Below are 25,705 nucleotides of genomic sequence, written 5' to 3'. Positions count from 1 at the left end.
GGCTGGTAAATAAAATTTTGGACGATTTCTGTGCTGGTCCTAAATTTGAACCCTCGCGGTACAATGAAAATGTTTAACATACTCGCTAACATACTTTCAGATGCCAGCAACGCAAACCGCATGTGATCAAAATCACCATAAGAGCAAGCGCAAACGGCTATTCCTGTAGAAGGCAGCCTCAAGACAGGCTCAGCATCGCGCACCACTTATTTGTATACAAAGAGAAGGCATCATACTGATGCACGAAGTTGCAGACAAATACGATGACGATGATGATGGACTCGTTTGCCTTATTATTCTTAATGCATCATGAAACAGCACGAGAGCCAGGCGTGTTTTTTGAGCTGCCAATGTCCAGAATCGCAAGCACGCACGTGCAATAGAAAGACGAGTGTTGTGATATGTTATTCATTACTCTACCAAAAGCTCGGGTTTGCCAATTGCTTTGATTCCGTAGCTCTACTTGAGAATGCACTGTGAAAGTGGAGGTGCTCCTCTGAACTCGCTGTGAACTCTTTCCATCATTCATGTTCTGTTGTCCATTATCTTTCATTTGGACAAAATGATAACAAGATCATTTCATTTTAGATTTGTTTGTTAAACCCCTCTGTAATACTGATATTATCCTCCGTACCAAAGATGAGTGTTTTTTTATCTTCATGCAGCTACGCATACACATTCTCCCATTCCCTCCCCCTCGCTTGGATGCAATGTTCTGCATTTCTGGTTTTACATTAAAGAATTTGAGCGTATTTAACCACTTGGCGAAGTAATCACATTGAAAATCACTTTGACGTTCTGACTCTGTTGAGCAGCGTTTGCACTGTTCGCTTGAAGAACTAATTAACTAATTTGCTTCTGACGAATATGACAGACAATTTAGGTTTAATACCGCAAAGCAGCATAGGACAAGACAGGGTGTCTACCGTGGGAGTGTCACACAGTTCTAAAGCCATAAAATGAACTGTCAAATTCCGTGATTACCGGCTGATACGTTTCCCATTTTAGTTTTTCCTGACAATGTTAATTCTATCATCAAAGAAGAGTTTCCTATTATTTCTGAAATTTCCTGTTACTACGGGAACATTCTAATATGTCACTGCGAGTTATAATTGTCTGTTTCGTTTAAAGATATATATCCTCTGCTCACAAATGTGATGGAGCATTGAATGAAAACTGTCACAATTCTAGAATTCGTTTCTCAATTACATATTCTTTGCGTTCCATGTATGACCTAAATGGCAAACCTGAACAATTATTCGTTGTATTTAAGGCCCACAGGACCGGGCCCTCGATTATACCTGCTTCTTTTGCCAACCCAACTCAAGGCTTGCAGCGAGAGAACCGGTGAGTAAAAAACTACGTTAACTGCATAATCACGTGCATTTATTTTCCCTACTCATATGTTTACTTTCTGAAGATGTTATCACCATTTTACGTATTATGTACATATCTAGGAGAACAATATCGCTTCTTTAATGGCATTATGTGTGAATATTACTTATTGGAAATTGCTTCTCTGTTTTTACAAAATACGTTGGCCTTTTGCAGCAGAGTAAAATGGCCAGCACTATATTCTCATGGATAAAAGACTATTTTTTATGAAAATCAAAGAGGTAATAACACTTCTGTTGTATTTCATGATAACGTGGGTAACATGCAGTAAGGCAAACGCAATTTCTGGCCAAGTCTCAGTTTACTCAGGTCTTTCGTGTCATACTGCTTTATATAAGGAGGGAAGAATTATGGGGATTTATGTACCAAAACCCCTTTCTGATTATGAGGTACGCCGTAGTGGAGGACTCCCGAAATTTCGACCTGCGGGGTTTCTTTAACGTGTACCTAAATCTAAGTGCACGGGTGTTCTCGCACTTCGTGCCCATCGAAATGTGGCCACCGTGGCCGGGATTCGATCCGCGACCTCGTGCTCAGCAGCCCGACACCATAGCCACAGAGCAATCACGGCGGGTATTAAGAGGGAAAATGAGTTTATGGAAGGTATGGCGTTTTTATAAAATAGGAAGGATGGAGCTTGGTGAGCCTATACGATCCTTGATAATCTACTCAAATCCGAAGCACTATCAAACTCCCTTGCACCAGTGAGGGCTAAACAAAAACGAGAACCGAGTCAAATATTTTGTACGCAGTTGGACCCTGCGGGCCGAAGACTCCAAACGAATCATTGCGTTTCAGTTTTGCTTGCCAACCACCGTTTCATGCGACTACTACTCACGCCGTACCTGTGATACTGGCGTATTGTGAAGCGGATAGGCGCGCCATGGTACGAACAAGTTACGGCGCCGATTGCAAAAGTAAACCACCTGAACACCACCACGGCCAACTACGACTGTTCCTAGCCAATAATGCTTGCATTCAGTGGTCTTTACAATAGACACCCTGAATAGAATATGAATGCTATACACTTTTGGCAAACTGCTCAGCCTGCTAAATGTCATGGGCTTTTTATCTCGCAAATTCAGAGACTCTATATTCAATATCATTTTAAAAGAGGCTGTGTTTTGAATTCCTGATGGCAGACTTCCTCAGGGGCTGTTCCTAGAAAGTGTGCGGGTTATAGATGATTCTGACGTTATTCTACAATATGTACAAGGCCATTCGCTCCAAGCTCCATATGTACCAGACTGTGAAAACAAACTTTTTTGTTCTGGTTTTCAATTCGTTTCACCGAAATTGGTTAAGTTCAAGTTCATCTTCCGACCCAAAAAATTATAGCTGCAACTGGTCCCCCTTTATTTTCCTTACCGAAGAATTATTACAGGAAATCAGCGCAAATATATTTGCTACAAGAACAAGACGTAGCTTGTAAGCTGCGCTAATAACTTGAACGTTTTGTTCTTCAAGTTCAACCTAGTTACAAAACAATTGGGCAGACCCAGCACCTATGCTGAAGTCAATGTTAAGTGACGCTTTAACAAGGAAGCGAAAGTGACAAGGCAATATATTCAGAAAACGCAGAGACATGCTCTGATCTGAGACTCCACTAAGGCAGAAATACAAGAGAGGTAACATAAAGGACTGACGAGTAATCATGAGAACAAGTTTTAAGCATGACGCCATTATATACACGGTATTTATCAAAGACCCCGTTCGGAACTGCCGATTGAGGCCTCTGTTAACTTAATATTCTAAGAGCACTTTGATGGCTGTCTTAGTTGAAAATATTGCGCCCCAGATTATGGCAGCGTCTTTCTTGACTAGCTGAATAACAGGGCGCGCAAAATCCGAAAATTTTCAAGCACGCCAACAGAAGTGGGAGCAGAGGACCAAGAAACTGTGAAAGTCTTTGGCGTACCTTGGCATGGGACAGTACTGCACTGCCCCCAGTCTGCATTAATCAGGGCGGAAAATGTTTCCGGCCAAGGCACCAGTAACATTTTTTCATTGTTAATTTACATCACGAAGAGGTCAATGCCTGCAGTTCAAAGCTATTCTGGGTCATGCAACACGTTTACGTGCTCCGCTGCCTGAAGTACTCGGCACTTATCGCGTTTTGACGAGCCCCGGGCGTCGAATGCGATCGAAGTAGTGTCGCGTAAACCGAATATATTGTCTGCATACACATACGACACCCCGAAAGCTCTACCATTAGTGCTGCTACATTCAAAATCACGTTAAAATGGTACTTCCTTACGAATCAGGTAGCATTGGTGAACCAGAAGTGCTGGCAATCTACGGACGAAAGGCTCGGCAGAAGGCGACCAAAGTGAACCGAAAGAACTAACTTTTTTTTTAATGTCACTCCAGAATGTAACGAATTGTTACCTTCTGGTTCGCTTCAGGTTCCAGCAAAAATAATGTTTTTTTTTTCCGGTTTCGGGAATATGCTTCTGTTCTGTTTTCGTAGCCCGATAGGTACCCTCCCAATTATCGACGCATATCATTCTCATTATTTTCTACACTGTGCCTGCGGAAATTCAGCGCGCTTCTGGGGTCGCACTTGCAAGTCGACACCTCCGTTGATGCAAATCGCCGTGAAATTACCATCCATGCTCTTTCAAGTGCGTACGTGCCAAACATTAATATTTATTGGTAGTGATGTCCAAAAAGTGAAAAAAAATTTAGAAGAAAACGAAACGTTTGTTGCACACTAGTAAGTGTTAGCTGCAGTGCCATTAAGGGCACCCAGCGATCATGAAGAATTAGTTTAGAGAAAAGGCGGCCCTTCCACATGTGCTCTATTAAACAAAGCCAATGTAAAATTGCCACTCGTAGAATTATTCGAAGTAGGCCCCGAATCATCGCAACCACTGCTTAGCTTTGCCGCGTTTTACATGCATTCGGAAGGACGCTTTTGGTTATTAACATGTAGTTCGCCTTGTGAATGTGTTTACCAGAATAACTATGATATAACCAATAGCTACAGCATAACATTCAACAAGAAAGTGTTCTCAATGTTGCTTCATTTGCAGGTTTTAGAGCTCTAAAGATTGCTACGACTTAAGTAATCCACTTAGGCATAGCGATCATTCGGACAGTTGTATAATTTACTGCTATGCCAATTCTTTACGCAACGATCTCGTTAGTCTTGTTATAAATGTGAATTGTAGGAAGTGCACTCCCCGAAAAGCCAAGCGACCACTATTGTGCAAACTGGTAGAGCTATCAGAAAGTTTGCGTAGAGAAAGGACTCGGTACTTAGCACGTACGCTCACGATTATGTTCTTAACTTTCGCGTATATTATTAAAAAGAACTGAAGTTCAAATATGGCAAAGGGCTAATATCTCGAAAAACATATCGCTGTACGGCCGTTTTATCTGGATGCTTCAGGGATTTCTGACCATTTCTTTTTTTTACAGCACCTGTCAACATGAACCGAGTTTTGGGAATCGACCTTCTTGCGGCAGTTGCGGTGGCCATAGGTAACCATAACTTATCAACTTGTGTGGTAGTTCTTATGAGAGCCCTTTGATTATGATATTCAGAGAAGTATTGTTTCTGCCAAGAGCGCTTATGACTTTTCATGTTTACGTGTACGCGCCAAACATATGAGGCCTAACTAATCGAACTTAGATCATAATTAGCATGAAGTATAAGAAATAAGATCCTCATAGAACTAAACAACACAAGGTTTAGTGAAACCAGCCTGTTTCTTGTCTTCTTTCACGTTATCTCGTTACAGCATATTTCGCATAGGAATAAAGAAGCAAAAGAAACAAAAGATTTATATTTAAATAACCACTTATTAGGTGCTTCTACCATTTCTTACTCGCCGTGGTTGCTAAGTGGCTATGGTGTTGGGCTGCTGACCACAAGGCCGCGGGACAGAATCGCGGCCACGGCGGCCGCATTTACATGGAGAGGAAATGCGAGAATACCAATGTACATAGATTTAAGTGCACGTTAAAGAACCCCAGGTGGTCGAAATTTGCGGAGTCCCCCACTACGGCGTGCCTCATTACCAGAAAATGGTTTTGGCACGTAAAACCCCATAATTCAATTATTCATTGGTCAGGCATTAATGAACAAATGCTTATATTCCTTTATGAAGGCTCAGCCGTATCCCGGCTTAGAAATCATTTCATTTTGCTACTGCAATTAACAACAAAAGCAGCATCTGGGGTTCGCGACCTCTCCTCGTGTTCAAATGGTATAAATAAGAATGTTAGGGTGCGGGTGCTTTAATATCGAAAAGACCAGAAGGTTTAGTTTTCAGTTGTAACAACAGCGCCCACAGCGTCCCATGTGCCGCCCTCCGCTCCCTTTCATTCCTCTTCCACGCCATTTATAATGACTTTCAAAAATCTTGGGATCTTTGCCACAGTGAACTTCCTGCTAACTTCAGCTTGTCATTTATTTCCAAAAACGGTGACCCATTTAAGCGAATGATATTATACGTAAAACAATATGGAACGCCGATAGCGAAAGTAGAAAAAGAAATGGTTAAGCGAGACATGCTGCTTAACGTGCTTAGGGTGCAATAAGCGGCTACATTCTCGTTGCACAATTTCGGATTGCCATCACAGAAAGGAACACTCTCATGCATGGCTCGAAACCAACTTGTACTGAGCCAGTTTATCCATTGATCCTTATAATTTTCCCATGGCTAAGTATCCAAACAGACATCAGAACTATATAGGTGCTGCAACCCAACCTAGAAATCTCTTGCGACAATGACATACGTGTTCTCGATCAAATATGTCATCTATTATAGTATGAAATATGTGCTTTCAGCTGTGATCGTCATGGCACCCAACGAAGCTGCTGCTCTTGGAGGCATGGTCGGAGGAAATGGTGGAATCGGAATGAAAAAGAAGTGAACCAGCAGTCACCGTGGATGATGTCAGGATTCTAGTATTTCCATGACATAACCCACTCGTTGGGTAATACAACGCGCAAAAAAAACATGCACGAGTTGAGAAAGTAGTGCCTTGTAGCGTTACTTCAACCTTCCAAAGTTGTGCCAGTCGTTTTTCAAAGGCAACACAGTATATTACCCCATGGTAATTGTGATTGCTTGGAGTTTTTTAAGTTGCGTCCAAAGCATAACAAAATGAGTGTTTTCACATTCCACAATATTATTCATTTGATTGCTTTATTTACTTCAACACAACCTAAAGTATAATAAGAAGTGGAGGGAGTAGTATTACGCTTTCGCTTTCTTTATGAATAATGAGAGTTGAATAAAGGCTACATAGAATCGCAGTGTTCAATATTTTCGCACAACGCATCGCTTTCAAGAATGAGAAGACCTCAAAGAAAAGGCAGAAAACACGTAGCCTGCATGAGGAAGATAGTCGCTAAAACCTACTCTGAAGAACTTAATGATGATTTAGCGGTAAAAGCGAGAGAATGAGTCCGTATAACGTCACACCTCTTTGATGCCCTTGATCTATGACAAACTACGCTCACCACATTGCAAGGTTTCGTTCATGAGCTCACTCAACCTACGTCAAGACTAACGGTGGTCCCAGAGCAGATCTGCGTCAATTTCATTATATTTATATACGTATAAGTCTATTTTCCAGGTTCAAGTGGAAGGTTTTCTGGCAAAAGTTGCCTGAGCAGCTTGACTGTGTACAGAAAACCCCTACAAGTAGAAGCACACGATGGTACAGGAAAACTTTCACAGACACAATACAACACAACAGTCGCATTCAATAAAGAGAACCATTAACCATTTATGCATATAGAGTCTAAGATTCTTTGCACAAAGTTTGAGCAATAAAATAGGAAATCGAAATACTGAAATGGCCATACATATCTTCAGAAATAACTAAAGTAATAACAAAGCAAGCCTGCGGCATCTACAAGCGAAGACATAAAATTGCATTTTAATAAAATATTTCCGCAGCTCATCGTTGGTATATATGCAGATAAGTACACACACATCCACACATTCCTATGTTCTTCCATGTCCTCTCTACCTCTGCCATGTCACCGGCTTCCCACGCTTTACGCACATACACATTTTTGCACTTTGTCCCTCCTAATGCTAACGCATTTAATGAAGTCGTTTTAGATTAAACAACACAGATTGATCGATAAATTTACGACACCTAAGTAACATAATATTACTATATGCAAATAAAAGGACCGCTAATATTACTAAACCTAATTAAGTCACATCTATTTCCTTTCAAGTTTAATAATTTAGCTTTCGTGAAAGAGTATACTGAAGCACATGAGTTACATAATTAGTGCGAAAGTAAGGAACTTTCTGTGTTTATGCTTTTTGTACTTCTTTTCGGATAAAGATTCGCCATCATCATGAAAAGAACATTTGAGAGTCTTCAACTAAGGCAGTAATATCGCCTTTGTCTGAATTGGTATATGCCGTTCAATCTAATTGTTTTTTTAATAACAAATCGGTAAGTGCTAAAGTCGATGCACTGTCCACCAGTCTCAGTATCTTCATCCGCATTCTCCACAATTTTCTAAAGTTTGGTTTTCTATTATCGACTATACCAGATAACAATAATTAAGGTGGCAGTTAAACACATTCTATGTTATTAAATTCATCGACTTGAGGGTACGGCACAAGATGCAGTTTAAAGTTCGAAATTCACGGCTTTGTTATAAAAACGTGATATTCACACCTGACTGGACAAATGAAGAACTGCACAAATGAGCATCGAGTACTTTCACCCACTCCAAGATCACTATATCTTAAAATTCTAAATACAACGTTACGTTGCAGAGACTTAAACTTCAAGCAAAAAACTACAGCTTTTGTTTCATTGAAATTCTTGCTAACTTATTGATATTTTCACCTATTGTTAGTTTTCAAGAAGTCTACCTTTTCTAAGAGGTCATTACCTTTTTAGAAGGTTATTATCGCATGCTGAGGTGAAAAATAAAGTAGCATCATGTGCAGATTCGAAAAACTGAGAAAACGTAGACTACGTTTACATTATATCAAGTAAACAGCAGGGGACCAACAATGCTTCCTTGCCGTACACCTCAAAAAACGTTCTTTTAAAGCGAAGCTGTATACCTCTACCCTCCAAATAAATTTTGCGTTATAAGCAAAAAACTCCCCATACGTGGGCCGATCCCGGAGACAGTGCAACGCCGCGCCGACCCACGGCGGAGCTGAAGGCGGTAAGCACTCCCCATACGTTGGCCGATCCCGAAGATAGGGCAATGACCGGCCGACCCACGGCCGAGATGAAGCAGCCATTAGGCTCTCCCCATACGTGGGCCGATCCCGAAGATACCACCATGACACGCCGACCAGCGGCGGAGGTGAAGCAGGCGGTAAGCACACCACATACTTAGGCCGATCCCGAAGATAGGGCAATGAAGGACCGACCCGCGGCGGAGGTGAACCGGCGTTATGCACAACCCATACGTCGGCCGATCCCGAAGATCGTGCAATGCCGGGCCGACCCACAGTGGAGGTACATTTCGTCATTAGGGGCCCACATACACCGCTTCGCTGGTCATCCTTCTTCACAGAAGAAGAGCACTGAGTTTTTTATGTGATACTCAATCGTCAGCACAAATAAGCTGTCATCTGTGCACTACACAGATATTTATTGACTTTATTTGAAATCGGCGAATACACTAACGATATATATTCTTAAATAAAACGACGCAGTGAATATTCTGGAAGTTCTCTATTCGTATTGTGTTAGATCATATCGCGATTTTAGGACGTATTTGTTACAAAGCCGAGATATACAAGAAACACGATCTTTATGAAACCTTCAGAATATACGTAAAGAACAGATACCAGTCAATAGTTTGCAAAGGTATGTCCTTGCGGTCTTCTTGTACAGAGCCATCACGTGGGCCACTTGCGTTTTAGAAGGAAGAATACCCATAGAAATTCAGGAATTGCATACCTGTGCTGTAGCAGAACTTATTAGGAGCATACTGGAATGACTTTATTTGTACTGCATCCACGTCACAGCTCTCACTGTTTTTAGGCCAAGAACTACTGTGTAGATTTACGGCTCAATAGCGCCTGCTAAAAAACGTGACTGTCATTTCTGGACCCAGAGTCAGGCAAGCAGGGGGCTATTTATTCTTTACGTCTGGATAAACGAAGTATATAGGTGGACAAATTTTATTGGCCGTGATAACAGAGAGGTCAACGTGAGCTGGTGCGCTGGGGTAACACTGCACTGGTGAAAATGGAACGACAGTGAATGTACTGGGACGCATGATGGACGACAAGTGGTGAATGGCTGTGTGTTCTAATTTCACTTCATTCAGCAACTTCAACAGCAATTTAGTTGTCCGCTTTGAAGCTGGATTCTTAGGCCATAAGCCCATAATAGCGTCCTCCGACAATTAGGCTATGCAGGATGCTAGGCGTTCATTTTGGTCATTGGAAAAATACACAGATTTTGATGCAGAAATACAGAACCTCCGTTCTGTATTTCTCCGTTCTGTAGAGGCCAGAGTTGCTTTCTTGGCCTATACAACGCATCATGGCATGACGGCCTGGTCCCTACCACGCGGAAACCCAGTCGCCTTGTTCCACTCCTCAAGGCTGGCAAATCTCCATTGAAATTGTCATTTTGGCGTCCAATAGCGCTGATCAGCTGTGTCGGCAAGGTAATGGAGAGAATGATCCTTAAACGGTTGGAATGGTACTTGGAATTTTATAACGTCTATCCAGAGGTAATGGTCGGTTTTCGACGCGGACCCTCGTCAATAGATAGCGTTATCGACCTTGTAACATACGTGCAACACCAGGAACATCTGAAACAATCACTGCGCCCTTACTCCGTGATGTTAAAGGTGCGTGCGACAATGGAGATCATCATGCAATTCTGCACGCCTTAGAAGCTGTAGGCATTGGTGGACGCACCTTTCGCTGGATACGCAACTATTTAAATGGAAGATCTTTCTTTATTTTGACTAAAGACGGAGCAACGCCGTCTAGCTATGCCAGTCGTGCTGTACCGCAAGGCGGAGTACTCAGCCCTACCCTTTTCTACCTGTTGCTCATACGTTACCGCAAACCGTTAAACTCTCCGTGTTTGTAGCCGACATTTGCATATGGGCTTCAGGAGTGACACGCGTACAAGTCCGTGCGTGACTTCCGAAAGCTTCAACGGCTGCGTCAACATATCTAAGAAGGCAAGGCCTGTAGCTTTCAGCTGTGAAATGTGCACTCGTTGCTTTTGCTCCCAAAGCGATGGCCCCGTATGTTTTGCGGATTATTGACTAAACTATAGAATACAGCGAACGCACCTACTTCTTGGCGTGATCATTGATAGAGACTTGCTTGGAGCCCTCACGTCTCGTACATGACGAAGCCCTTGGCTGCCATTGTGGACGTTGCGTTCCACGGTGGGAAGTCCTGGGGCTCAACAGTTCGATCAATGTTGCCACAGTATAAAGCACTGTTTTTTGGGCTTCCTGCGGTACAGCTTACATGTACTAGGAAATACTTGCATTACAAATATCCGCACACTCCAGAGTGTTCAAGCACAAGCACTCAGAACATGTCTCGGTGTCCCAAAAACTTGACAGAGGCTTAGCTTGGCTAAGCCTAGTGGATTGCGAAAGCAATCTTCTCTTAAGGTTGTAGAGTTCCATACTGCTCATCGAACGTGTAGATGCAGTCTCGTCGCCATTTATAGCATCCATAAGGCTTGCTGTCGAACGATCAGGTGTCGCCAAAGTCGCGTCAGCGTTGAGAGCATGCATGATACTTGTAGATGCACCCAGATCAAGAGATGTTGAACGCATTCGCCTGGCTACATAATATGTACGCCGTTTAGCTAAACGTTGTTCCCGCTCTTCATCCGCTTCTTCCGCACGCCGCCGCTTCTTAGCTGCAGCACATCGTTGCAGCTTCACCTTATATACATCATCCGACATACCGTGGAGGATTCGCTGGGATGACTGCGACGAGCCGAGTTGGTGGGCCGCTTTTCCACAGCTGGCATGACGTCAGGGCTTTAGACGTGACGTACAGCGAGCGCCCCTCGCAGCAGCGGCGCGCAGCTGCAGAATGGAGGATTCGCTGGGGCGATCGCGACGAGCCGAGTTGGGGTTCCGCTTTTCCACAGCTTGTATGACGTCACACATAGGTCACGCTAAAGGTCAATGGTGGATTCTCTGGGACGACGGCCAAGAGCGGAAACGTCGAGCAGTATTGCTTTCGCAATAAAAACTACATCATCGATTGCGACATTCGCCATTGCCAGAGATGTTCTTTTGACAGCCTACATCGATGCAGATGTCCTGAGAGCACGCATCCGACACCTGACTCGGATTCCCTCTCACCACCTTGCTTGCCTGCCAGCAAAAAGGCCACATCCAGCTTTTGCCAAAGGTATTGTGAGACATCAGTCCTACTTGCCATCACAATTTACGCATGCTACACGATTATCCGACCCGTGGTGATTTCTGCACCGGCCGCAAGTGCAGTTGACAATTCCAGGCATCAGAAACAAAGCCGGAACACCTTTAAAATCTTTGAAAGAAGCAACTTTGGAACACATTCACAACGTGCACAGATTCCGCCAACATGTCTACACAGATGGTTCGGTGAAACTCAACAGCTCCGCTGCTGCAGTCTTCATCCCAGCAAAATCTGACGAAATCAAATTAAAAACTTCATATGTGACCACATCGACGGGTGCAGAAGTCGCGGCACTCCGTGCTCCCCTTAACTCAATAAGCAGCAACCGCCGCTACAATGTACTCTCTTTAGTGAATCGAAGGCAGCCCTACACTGCAGACAAATCCCAATGCGCCATGAAACAAGTCAACAATTGGCCTCAGAAATTCGACACATATAGCATCACAACCTGGAGAAGTGACAAAACATAATATTTCAATGGGTTCCAGGACATTGTAACATCAGTGGGAGCGACCACACCGACGAAGCCGCCCGATCTGCGCATGAAAGTGGTCAACGAGTCTTCATTCCACTTTCGCGAACAGACGCTGTGGCTGGGCTGCGATTTATGTCCCGTGGTTGTACTTTCCCCCTGTGGGACTCGACCGTTTACACCCTGTGTCGTCTGCGTTCGTTTTCTCCGGGCATATGGATGCCCCTCTAGCTTTGGTTACCACGACGTGAACAGACGATGATGTACCGTCTGTGGCTAGGCGTTGCCTTTATGAACTCTATCCTTATTTGAATGGGCAAGAGCCCCGAGTGCGACACATGCAACAGCGAAGAGACGCTCACGCGCACACATACGGGTAAAAAAATCTATCTGTGTTTGCCCGCGACATATTGCCCAGAGACAAGTGATGTGCAGAGTACTGGACCAGTTCGACAATCGCCCACTATCAGAACTGAAAGCTTTAGGTCAGCGCTCTGAAAGAACATCCGCGTTGAAGGCCTTACTCGCGTTATTAAGGTCCTGCAGTCTACGGGGTTTAACGATAGACTTTAAGAACGCTGCCCAATCCCCCTCTATAGCGTACGCGCTTTGCTAGTCCTCGTCTCGCTTTCTCTCTATCTCCCCCTTCCACTCTCTTTTTCTTTTTATCCCCCTTAACCCTTCCCCCCGTGCAGGGTAGCCAACCGGAACTACCTCTGGTTAACCTCCCTGCCATCCTCTGCATTCTCTCTCTCGCTCTCTCTCTGTCGGACAGTCGTTACATGCCAATGGTGACTAACGAATTATCCAACGTCAGTCCCTCCAATATATTCGCTGGCCAATCAGATAACATGTGTACCTGCGAAAGCAACGCCGAGCCAAATCCTGCGCAGCGATGACGCTTTCCTTCGCGCAATCTTCAGGGAGATAAACGAACTATAACTATTTCGAAAAAGCGTTATACTCAACCTGCCAACTTATAATGGCTAGAGATATCCTCTACGATTGCGAACGTTTTCGAAGAAGGCCTTTCGATTAATATGAATCGCTTGTTTTGATTTCTTAAATAATCTTTGCATTCATTTGTTGTCCTATTAATCGTAAATCATATCCACGTGATCACGTGCCCCATGAAGACCGCACATAATAGTGATTAAAAGATTTCGCAAGTCCTGCGAAATCGCAATTTCCTTCGCGCGTTTTCTGCCCTAGCCTCCCCCGCCCCCATCTCAAGTGATAATCCAGCCATTTATTGTCAATAACACCCGCCCACGGTTTTCAGAATTCAGAAACGGAACAAAGTCATCATTTATGCCCTAGAGGCGTGGCACAGGTACAGTCAACAGCCCAATTGTGCGGTGCAGGCGAGCGCGTGCCCCTCCCCCCCCCCAAAAAAAAAGTACTCTTCGCCACACTTCCACTACATCGGCTGCAATCAACAGCAGTGCTGTACATTACATAGCCGCGTGAAGAAGTGAGAAAAATGCATTTTGAGTTCTGCGTTTCATGCTTCAAGGATGCCAAAAGCTCTTATTGGCATATGTACGCACCTGTAGCATATTGTTAAACAGCAAAGTCTTTTTGTAAGACATCAAGCAAGTTTTTACCACTACCATGTGCATATTATTTAGATTTCGATTCAATTTCCGCATCACCACCATGGGCTACCTTTCCTAGCTATCCTTTCTCTTTGTGTGGAACCATTCATGAGTGCTTTGTTTTTGCGAGGCACTCATGCTTTGTTGTTGCAGTATTTCCTGAGTGTACCGATGAATTCATCTTGCGCTCCGACTTCTTATCTCCTGCATCTGCATCTTATACAATCGCCTCATACAAGTGGATAATCCACACACGTTGTTCTCTACCGAACAATGAAAAACCCATTCACGGTGTCACCCCCTTCGTTACCTTTTTTAACTATCTAAAGAAGAGATTTTAACTGCCAACTCCTGTAACAACGTCCATAGCGACGTGCTCTTTGACACTACGGCTATATCCTATCTCAAGGAGTTCTGATTTTCCCTGGCCTTACTGCCTTTCTGAGGGCTCTGCATTGCTTACTGCCTGAAATTGAACTCCTGAACCTAAATGGATGCCCCGTGGATTAATTGTCACTTGGGCTGTTGACACTCATCCCGTTTCAATTGTCGCCCTTTCCACAGTGCCACCCGAGTCAACATGGCCGCCAAGTAACGCCTGTTCCACGCCATTCTAGATAACCATAAACCCCAAACTAATAAATGCCGAATTAAAGACCTCCTCCAGCTTTTGAACAGACGCCGTTCGTTATTCCATGTCAGTAACCCGTCCTGGGTATGACTACCGCCGCTTCTCACCGCACACAGAGTAACGCCTCTCGCAATTTTCTTCGGCACCCCTAACGCGTGTCTCTAGGAGTGTGTAAAATCAACGAGGAAAACGTATCGTATCAGACATACTTCGAAGAAATATCATACGTCTTCCCTCAAGTCCCGTTTCCTCCCCAGTTGTTCTAGCGCAGAAGACGGTAAAGAGCGTTTTTGCGTCGAGTACCGTGCACTGAACAATATCGCGCGCAAAGATGTTTGCCCTATGCCATAGATCGGTGTTGCTATAGATTCACAACACGGCGCCGAATAATATTCTTGTTTGAACTTAGATGGGCTACGGGCCAATGCCGATGCCCCTTTCGGACAAGGACAGAAACGCGCTTGCCACTCCAGATGCGCTCTGCGAATTTCATGTGATGACGTTTGGACTCTGCCATGTTCGAACACCCGATCAATAATGTCTTGCTTGGTTAGAAGTAGAAACACTGTAGGTGTTTTCTCAACGACATTCTGGTGTTTTCAACCACGTTATCACAAACTTTGCAAAGTCTTCATAAAATATTGCTTGTCTTTAAAACGCCGGCTTACAGCTCTACACAAAAAATGCAGTTTCCACAGAAAGACCATAAATGTAGTCGAGTAGAACTTGTTGCTGGGCGAGTTGGTTGGGATCTAAAGAATACATTGTTGCGCCAAAAAAGGAAAATAAAGACTTGGGAAGGAAGAGTACGAAAAGACAGATTGAGCGCTGAACTTCAACTGATTTTATTCTTACAGCAGGGCAGGGAGAATGAACAAATGCGCATGCGTACATCAGTGTTGCCTAGAGCGAATCCAGTGACGTTTTTAACAGTTGCGACTCATTTTCAAACAGAAAAACAGACGTGTCACTAATACAACTCGTGCCTCACTTTTTAATGTGATATGCCTCCAAAAGTTCTCTTGCTAACGTATCACCACTCCTGCCAAGTATCTTTACCTCACGCAGCAGTGGCTGACATCTGCCTTCCATGCAAACCGTGCAATGTGCAGGTGAATGCGCATTGCCGTTATTGATTACAGACAATTCATGCTCCCGGGCCCGGTCATTAACACATCTCCCCGTTTGTCCAACGTAGGTTTTCCCACATTTTAGCGGTATTTCGTAAATAACGCCCGTCGCACATTTGACGTACTGTCTAGTGTGCTTTTTCTGGCATCCTGACTTTTTGTCAACGCGGCTTATGCTCGGGCACAGTGCAGCCAACTTGCGTGGTGCCGAGAAAACAACTGGCACACCAAACCTAGTAGCGACTTTCTTCAAGTTGTGGGAAAGCTTGTGGACGTATGGCACCACTGCGGGTTTGCCTCGTTTTTGGTCGGGCCTAGGCGCATGCCTTTTTCCCTTCACCTTCTGGAGCAATGTTTTAGACACCGCCCCAACGACCGAGCTCGGGTAGCCGGCTGTGTGTAGCCTCGCCAATTGCTTATCAAAGCTAGTCTGCATTGTGTGGGGGCACGACTTCATGAGAGCAGATTCAAAGCAAAGAGTGGCTATTCCTCTTTTAACTAACTTTGAGTGTGCCGAATCATACGGTAGCAACTCCTTCTGGGCACGTGGGCTATACTGCCAACATACGTGGTCTTTGTCAAAAAATAAAGACAGATCTAAAAACTGAAGAGTGCCATGGGAAGGGATTTCATGTGTAAATAGCATGCCCTTCCCATGTAGTCTAAAAACATCTAAGACCTGGCTAATGCACTGGTCAACGGTAAAATCATGGTTACTTTTTTAAAAGAATTAAAAAATCATCGACATATCTAAAAGCCTGAAGGTAGAACCCATCGTCAAAGGAACTGTGCAGGTCGCGGTCAATTGAAGCCAAGAAAATGTCACACAGCACAGGAGCGACGCAGGACCCGGTGCATATCCCTTGTCGTTGAACGTACAATTCATCGTTAAAAGAAATAAAAGTAGACTTTAAGTAGAATTCTAATAAAACCATAAAATTGTCAATGGAAATGCCCACTAGATTCTGAAAATCTACTGGGCCGTTGCGGTCAATGCAATCCCTAACAGAGGCACACATTTCCTGTTGAGGCACTGAGTAAAACAAATCAACTACGTCTACAGAAAAAGCGTGTGCGATAGAGGCGTTTCCTTTCAGGAATTGAATTACATCTCTAGAGCTCTTAGTCGTGAAACGATCATTCACTTGCAACGATTTCAAGTTCTTTAAAAGAAACTGGCTAACTATCTGCTGCCAAGAGCCTTTCTCGATTACGATGGCACGGAATGGAATTCCTTCCTTGTGGGATTTTGCTGTGAAAAACAGGGTTAAGCAAGCACCTTTACAATCACTTATTGCCTTGACTAACTTCGAAAGATGAAGTTCTGTGCAAAAGGCGACAGCTTGTTTTTTGACTCTTGTTGCCTTTTCTTTGACTAGGACAAAGTTCTTATCTACAGCTTGTTGTGCCTTGTCGCTAAACACACCTCCTGAGAAGACCACGAAACGTCCTTCCTTATCGGACTGAAGAAGCTGGAGGTTATTTTCTTTGAAAAAGGTTACGATGGTCCTTGTAGGGTCTCTGGACTTGTCGGACCGCACATTGTTGGGAGCTCTACCAATGGCATCAACACTTTCCAAGAGGCATCTCTCCTGGTTTTCACTGGTGGCTTTCTTTGAAATCCGTCTATTTAAGGCCTATAAATCATGGGCTGGCATACGTGGTTCATGGCTATACTTCGGCCCTTTGTCTAGGACACGAGTGATGCTTCCCGGGATTACGATATGGTCTTCCGGCACCAACAGACCCTCTTTTCGTGTTGCCTTCTTGTCTCTCGGGACATGAAGCAGTCCTCTAATGCAGTCCAACCACAAGAATTCGGTAGCTTGGGAGGCCTGACGTTTGAGAATCCTGAAACGCTGCTCAGCAATCCATGTAGGGTACGAAGCATAGCAAAGGACACGCAGGACATCCCAGCTATGTCTGACTTGAGCCCACAACTCCGAGCGAAGAATCTTGCAAATGCGCTTGACGTGACCTGTTGACGCCTTGAAAGGACCAAAAAGGAAGCCGACCTCAGTTGGCACAATTCCTTTCCGTAAGCAGAAAGCGATGAACCTAGATCGACACACATATTGCACAATAAGACTGATTCATTATGCAAAATAGAAGTGAGGCGTACAGACAGGACACAGGAGTAGAGAAGTGGACAACACGAACGCCGCCTATCAGCTGAAGGGGGCACTGAGGCGAAAAAAGAAAGAAGGCACAAAACTCATCTGCGCATGCACGGGAATGGTAACACCACGTGTCAATCGGGTAAACGTGCCGGCCTACGTGAGAGATAACTGTTAAGGTACTTAATCTCTTCCTTATGTAAAGTAATCGAAGGCTGACTCACGCACGCACTTCCACCATTATAGATATGCCATGCCTCTACCATAAGACGCGTATCTTCATTCTTATGCCTGTGCAATATCGCGCATTCATCTAACTCTGGCGTGCAGTTACAATCTCGGCAATGAAGCGAAAGATTAGAAGGCGATCCACCGGTTAACGACCTTTTGTGTTCCATTAGCCTCTGATTGATACACCGTCCCGTTTGCCCTACGTAGAACTGGCCACAGCTAAGGGGAATTTTATAAACCACACCCATACGACAGTCAGTAAAACAGTTGTTCTTATTGTGCTTCACTGGACAAATATCTGTTCGTTTTTTGCCTTTTACCCGCTCCTTTTTATTCTGTACGGCAGCGCATATCTTACCTAGCTTATTGGGAGGAAGAGATTAAGTACCTTAACAGTTATCTCTCACGTAGGCCGGCACGTTTACCCGATTGACACGTGGTGTTACCATTCCTGTGCATGCGCAGATGAGTTTTGTGCCTTCTTTCTTTTTTCGCCTCAGTGCCCCCTTCAGTTGATAGTCGGCGTTCGTGTTGTCTACTTCTCGACTCCTGTGTCCTGTCTGCACGCCTCACTTCTATTTTGCATAATGAATCCTTACGAACTAGCTCAGCTTTCTGTCGTAATAAGACTGAAATGGTTGAAGTAACTTGAAGTAGACATGGTAGAAAAGGGGCCCACTGTACTAGGAATGTAGTCGAGTAGAACTTGTTGCTGGGCGAGTTGGTTGGGATCTAAAGAATACATTGTTGCGCCAAAAAAGGAAAATAAAGACTTGGGAAGGAAGAGTACGAAAAGACAGATTGAGCGCTGAACTTCAACAGATTTTATTCTTACAGCAGGGCAGGGAGGATGAACAAATGCGCATGCGTACATCAGTGTTGCCTAGAGCGAATCCAGTGACGTTTTTAACAGTTGCAACTCATTTTCAAACAGAAAAACAGACGTGTCACTAATACAACTCGTGCCTCTCTTTTTAATGTGATATGCCTCCAAAAGTTCTCTTGCTAACGTATCACCACTCCTGCCAAGTATCTTTATCTCAGGTAGCAGTGGCTGACATCTGCCTTCCATGCAAACCGTGCAATGCACAGGTAAATGCGCATTACCGTTATTGATTACAGACAATTCATGCTCCCGGGCCCGGTCATTCACACATCTCCCCGTTTGTCCAACGTAGGTTTTCCCACATTTTAGCGGTATTTCGTAAATAACGCCCGTCGCACATTTGACGTACTGTCTAGTGTGCTTTTTCTGGCATCCTGACTTTTTGTCAACGCGGCTTATGCGCGAACACAGTCCAGCCAACTTGCGTGGTCCCGAGAAAACAACTGTCACACCAAACCTAGTAGCGACTTTCTTCAAGTTGTGGGAAAGCTTGTGGGCGTATGGCACCACTGCGGGTTTGCCTCGTTTTTGGTCGGGCCTAGGCGCATGCCTTTTTCCCTTCACCTTCTGGAGCAATGTTTTAGACACCGCCCCTACGACCGAGCTCGGGTAGCCGGCTGTGTGTAGCCTCGCCAATTGCTTATCAAAGCTAGTCTGCATCGTGTGGGGGCACGACTTCATGAGAGCAGATTCAAGGCAAAGAGTGGCTATTTCTCTTTTAACTAACTTTGAGTGTGCCGAATCATACGGTAGCAACTCCTTCTGGGCACGTGGGCTATACTGCCAACATACGTGGTCTTTGTCAAAAAATAAAGACAGATCTAAAAACTGAAGAGTGCCATGGGAAGGGATTTCATGTGTAAATAGCATGCCCTTCCCATGTAGTCTAAAAACATCTAAGACCTGGCTAATGCACTGGTCGACGGTAAAATCGTGGTTACTTTTTAGCGGTATTTTTTAGCGGTAATATGATGGTTTTCTTAGCGGTATTTCGTAAATAACTACGTTATTTACGAAATACCGCTAAAATGTGGGAAAACCTACGTTGGACAAACGGGGAGATGTGTTAATGAACGGGCCCGGGAGCATGAATTGTCTGTAATCAATAACGGTAATGCGCATTTACCTGCGCATTGCACAGTTTGCATGGAAGGCAGATGCCAGCCACTGCTGCGGAAGATAAAGATACTTGGAAGGAGTGGTGATACGTTAGCAAGAGAACTTTTTGGAGGCATGTCACATTAAAAAGAGAGGCACGAGTTGTATTAGTGACAGGTCTGTTTTTCTGTTTGAAAATGAGTTGCAACTGTTAAAAACGTCACTGGATTCGCTCTAGGCAACACTGATGTACGCAAGCGCATTTCTGGATTCTCCCTGCAATGCTGTAAGAATAAAATCAGTTGAAGTTCAGCGCTCAATCTGTCTTTTCGTACTCTTCCTTCCCAAGTCTTTATTTTCCTTTTTGGCACAACAATGTATTCTTTAAGACCATAAATGTTCAGGGGCACCTAGTCGGCAAAGATATTATTCGACCAGTCATTGAAAATCTTGCGGCCATCCTCAAATTTTGCCGACCACTATGTCGAAATGATCTGCGCAGTTTCCTAGGACTCACGTTTTAACTGCAGCGCTCGATAGGCAACTTCGCTGCGCTTGCGTTACCGTTCCATAAAGTCCTCGCCAATAGCGCGTCTTCGTTTGGTCCGACGAATGTGATGGCGCTTTCCTGGCATTGAAACTTCCTCCGCCATCCTTCACATTGACGCTGATAGTTAGGGTCTCGGTGCCGTTCTAGTGCAACCGAATAACACCTTCCGCGAATGAGTAATTGCTTACGCTAGTCGTACTCAAACCTTTGCACAGAATAATTACGCTATAACTGAGCCTTGTAGTCGCTTAGGCAGTGCAATAACTTCGTTGATATCTTCACGGCCACCATTTTACAGTTGTCACCGACTGTAACCCACTGTGCTGGCTTTCCTTGCTAAAGAATTTACCGGGTTGCCTTGGTCGCTTAATGCTTCGCTTGCAGGAGCACGGTTTCGATGTGCTCACCTACAGGGCTCGAGAGAACCATCAAGACGCTGATGCTCTATCATGCTGACCTCCTCCGACCCATTACGATTCACCATTGCCTTTTCGTGACAGCGTACTTCCTGCGTCCTCTTCATCGGCTTTACCCATCGCAACGCTCGATTGGCTAAGACCTGACAGCCCATCATATCTTGTGTCCCACCAACGTCTCAACCCATACTGTCGAACCCCAACGCATGCAAGGTTCTTTGTCGCCTCTGAAACCCCAACTTCTTCGATAACTTAATCAATTCAAGCTGCATAAGGGTCTTTACATCGCTGCATTTTGACGTCGATGGCAACAAATGGGTGCTGGTGAGATCGCGTTCTCTGCACGATCACGTGCTTGTAGCCATTCACGATCACCGGACGGCCGATCACAAAATACTTACGATAGAATACGAAGCCGCTGCTTTTGGCTTGTCCTTTCTTCAACTGTGGCAGAACGTAGGACGCATCCTGCCTTCATTGTCAAAGCCGAAAACGACCGCTAACCGCTCCTTCTGGATTTTGTGACCTCTGCCTTGTCCCGTTTCGCCTTTCGAAGTCGTTGTAATAGACTTGTATGGCCTCTTCTGACGACCTCTAATGGCAATCGTTGGATTTTCTCAGCCATTGAACTTATTACACGCTACGCGGTAACAGCCTCCCTGCCATCGCCTTGGTTGCTGCTCAAGTCGCCTTCCTCTTTCTGCGCTACCATTTCTTAAGCCTAGGATTAGTCGTTTGCGCTATTCTTCGCCGCTGTGCTCTCCATAAATACTGACACGTGTACTTATCTTTATCGGGCGACCGCGTTTCGCCGCCTAACAAATGTTATCGCACAGCGCGGGACACGCCTGCATGTATCCGAAGTTTCTGGAAAGATATCGGTGCTTCTATCCGCTGTCCGTTGTCGCCGAACCTTGTGTTATCTGATTTCATCGCGTGACGCGAATGGTGTAAAACTTTGTTCAAGGCACGCCGGACCCAACGATTAGTCTGGAACATTCGACTACTGCTGTATAAAAGCCGACGCGCTTCACCCGCTGATCAGATTTCCGACGATCGTCGACTCTCTTCGCCGCCATCGTTGTGCTATTAGTGTAGCCTGTTTTGTGGGCACAGGTTCGCCCAATAAAAGCTAGTTTTGTCGTTCGCAGTACTGCTACTAGATATTCAGGTGTAAATGCGTTAAAGGCGAGAAATTCCTATTGATTTATATTTCTCTTTTATTTTTTAGGATATGCTATTGGCTCAATAAAAAGATCGAAAATTCTTTGAATTCATTTCAGTTGTCTTCCTTTAGCTTCCATCTCTTTGTAACTTCTTTACGAACACTATTGACTTAGTCACCAGCAGGGAAGGGATCGCTGTCATATTGATTGTCATGACATTCTCCCAAATATATGGGAACAGCCGAAAACAACCCGAGACTAGATCTATGCTGTATATGTTGTTTGTACAGGTGCAACACTGGGCTGTCTTTATTTTTTTATATTGTGCGCATATATCAGGACATATAAATAATCCCTCATTATGGCAGATCTTTCACCCCGTCAGGAGCAGCCGGGTGAGTATGTAATGATTATTGGTGCATGTTATGAAGTACTTTTGCAAAATGAAAACCACCCAGCTTACAGGACAATGTTAAAGTAGAAAACCAAACTCTAATTACCAAAAAACCGCTATGCCCCGCATAGATACTTCTCTAAAAGATCGCAAAACCCTTTTGTTATAACTGCGAGTTCATGCTTCATGAAAAATAGTTTTAATGCATTTTCCGAAAGAAGCTAGTTAATGTGTTCGAGAGTATGTAGTACTACTCTCGGTGCAAATGCAGGAAGTTAAAAGACGAAAATGCTCGATTTTCTTCCTAATAGCAATTGTTTGATTGAGGACCCAGACCAGGAAATGGAAGCTTGGCAAGCTATCAACAGTACAGTCCAATCTAGAGACAGTGATCACCGCACAAAAAAAAAAGTCCTCGATGTGAATTTAGGACGCCGTCACAAGAAAACCTCGGCACCTTGTAGACGTCTTCGGGAAAATATATTGGCACGTGGACTTGATTATCTTTTCCATGTGAGTGGTTTTCACTGCCTAACAAATGTTAACGCTCCAGCGCGGGTTGCGCTCGCACGTAACGGAAGTTTTCTCAAATTTTATCGATGCTTCTGGTGTCACCGAAGCTTGCGTAATCTGATTGCATATGCGACACGAATTACGTAGAACTTTCTAGAAGAGCCACGGGCACCACCAATTACTCTGGAACCTTCGATGACTCGTGCATAAAAACCAACGCGCTTGACCGGCAGATCAGATTTTCGACGATCGCCGACTGTGTTCGCCGCTATCGCCGTTCTTCGAGTGTAGCCTATTTGAGGGCACAGCTAGGTTCACCCAATATTACGCGAGTTTCGTCATTCCCAGTTTTGCTGCTTTCATCACCGTCACTACTATGTGACAATATTGTCACGGCAATGAGAGTAGCCAAAAGAGATAGGAAATTGTATATACAAATATATATACAGAGAGAGAGAGACGGCCTGCAGGCTAGATGGAAGAACAACAACGCGAGCGCTACTCTGATCTTCATCTTCATCGTGTTTCTGCTGCGTTCTTCCATGCTCGGCAGGACGCGTGCTTCAGTGCGCGGGAATAGCGCGTAACCATATAAAGTCAGTAAATTCTGCTCGTACAAGAACGTGAGACTAAACCTTAAAAGATATTCCATCAAAAGTTACCGTTCCGCTCATGGCGCGAAGTAATGGCGTGTTATTATATATATATATATATATATATATATATATATATATATAATATATTGACACGTGTCCTTGTCTTTATCGGGCGACGCGTTTCACCGCTTAACAAATGTTATCGCACAGCGCAGGACGCGCTTGCATGTTTCGGAAGTTTCTGGAATGTTATCGATAGTTCGATCCGCTGTCTGTTGTCGCCGAACCTTGTGTAATCTGATTCCATGTATGCGCGACGCAAATGGCGTAGAACTTTGTGGAAGGCCTGCGGATCCCAGCGATTGCTCTGGAACATTCGACGACTGATGTATAAAAGCCGACACGCTTGTCCCGCTGATGAGATTTTCCGACGATCGCCGACTGTGTTCGCCGCAGTCGTTGTGCTATAAGTGTAGCCTGTTTAGTGGGCACAGGTTCCCACAATAGAAGTTAGTTTTGTCATTCACAGTACTGCTACTGTGTTCTTCAACGTCACCACCACGTGACAATATATATATATATATATATATATATATATATATATATATATTTCGCGTTGGTCAGGACAAATTTTCATGGAAAATCTTTTAAAGTCATTTAACGGTTCAATGTTTACGGAATAAACACGCCGGACCTGAAAACACGTTCTTTCTGGCTGACGAACTTTTGGGCCAGCCTTTACTATTGACGAAGGCTGGCCCACCAAACAAACCGAAAAGGTTGACAGTGAAAAATAAAGTGTTTTGACGTACGTCTTGTTTATGGTTTTGTGCTATACCCAAAGAGCCAACGAGCTTTTTTTCGCCACGGCAACTCTCTCTGTCTTCTCTCTCTCTCTCTCTCTCTCTCTCTCTATATATATATATATATATATATATATATATATATATATATATATAATGTAGCATGTGAGGCTGTTTTGAGCGGTGTTTGTTAAAGTGAGTTCTTGCATGGGAGGGGGAGAACCGGAATCAAGCAATCTTCTGTCAAAAACTAAAGGAAATGTGCGTCTTGTTCGTTTAGGGAAGTTCCGCCTTCTCTTGGTGGTGTCTTACTTTTTCGAGCATGCTCGCAGGTCTGTAATAAGGAACCCTAATTTTCTTGTTACTGATTTTCGTTTGGCAGTTCTCACACATATTCAGAGTGTTACAGCCAATTTTAGCCAGAGCTTAAAAATATGCCTATGCACTCTAAGGGCACGCGAGTAAATGCATGTTGCTCACTTTGGTATGCAGTGTGCCACGCTACATATTGTGTTTTGCTTAATTAGATAATTATTCAAGATTATTTAACCAACTTCTGAAGCAACGAAGTTAGGAAAACTTTGGAATTGTAATGTTGTAGAGCACTTTGCGAAACATCGGATTGGACAGTTTCTAACTTGCTGTCTATAAAGTATTAGTGTTTCGCAGATTACTGTGCGTGCCCGCGAAATACAAAAAAGTACCACGTGACATACCCCCTTGCACGCCGTGATTGCAGCGCTCCTAAACTGTCGGCGTACAAACGAACATAACACCTAACAAGGCATGCTACCGCTGCCTTGTTAGGCGGTGACGAAGGCGTTGGCTGTGTGATTGACGTCAGCGATGTGCTTTCCCTCGCGGCGGTTCGTGATAGCGATAAGCACACGCAGCGGCAGCACACCCGGCTAAATTATATATTCGTTTGTGCGCAGAACTCTGGGGAGTAGTGCAATTACTACGCGCAAGTGGACATGTCACGCACTGGTTTTTTTTTTCTTATATTGCTGACATCCACAATAAGCTTAAAAGCACCAATACTTAATATATAAAAATACAGAAGCTGTTTATTCGGACGTTTTGCAAACCGCTCTGCACCATACTATTTGGAAGGTTTTTCCTAGCTTTGTCGCTTCAGTAGTGGGTAATTATTATTGACTAATTATCTAATTAAGCACACTACAAAACACAGCGTGACACACTACATGCAAAAGTGAGCAACATGCATTTCATCGCGTCGTTATGCAGTGCATTGTCATATTTTTTAACTCCAGCTAGAGTTAGCTGAAACACCCTGTATATTTGAGCTACCTGG

This window comes from Dermacentor variabilis, chromosome 6 (genome assembly GCF_050947875.1).
Source record: "Dermacentor variabilis isolate Ectoservices chromosome 6, ASM5094787v1, whole genome shotgun sequence".
Lineage (NCBI taxonomy): Eukaryota > Metazoa > Arthropoda > Arachnida > Ixodida > Ixodidae > Dermacentor > Dermacentor variabilis.
This window is presented reverse-complemented; position numbering follows the sequence as displayed.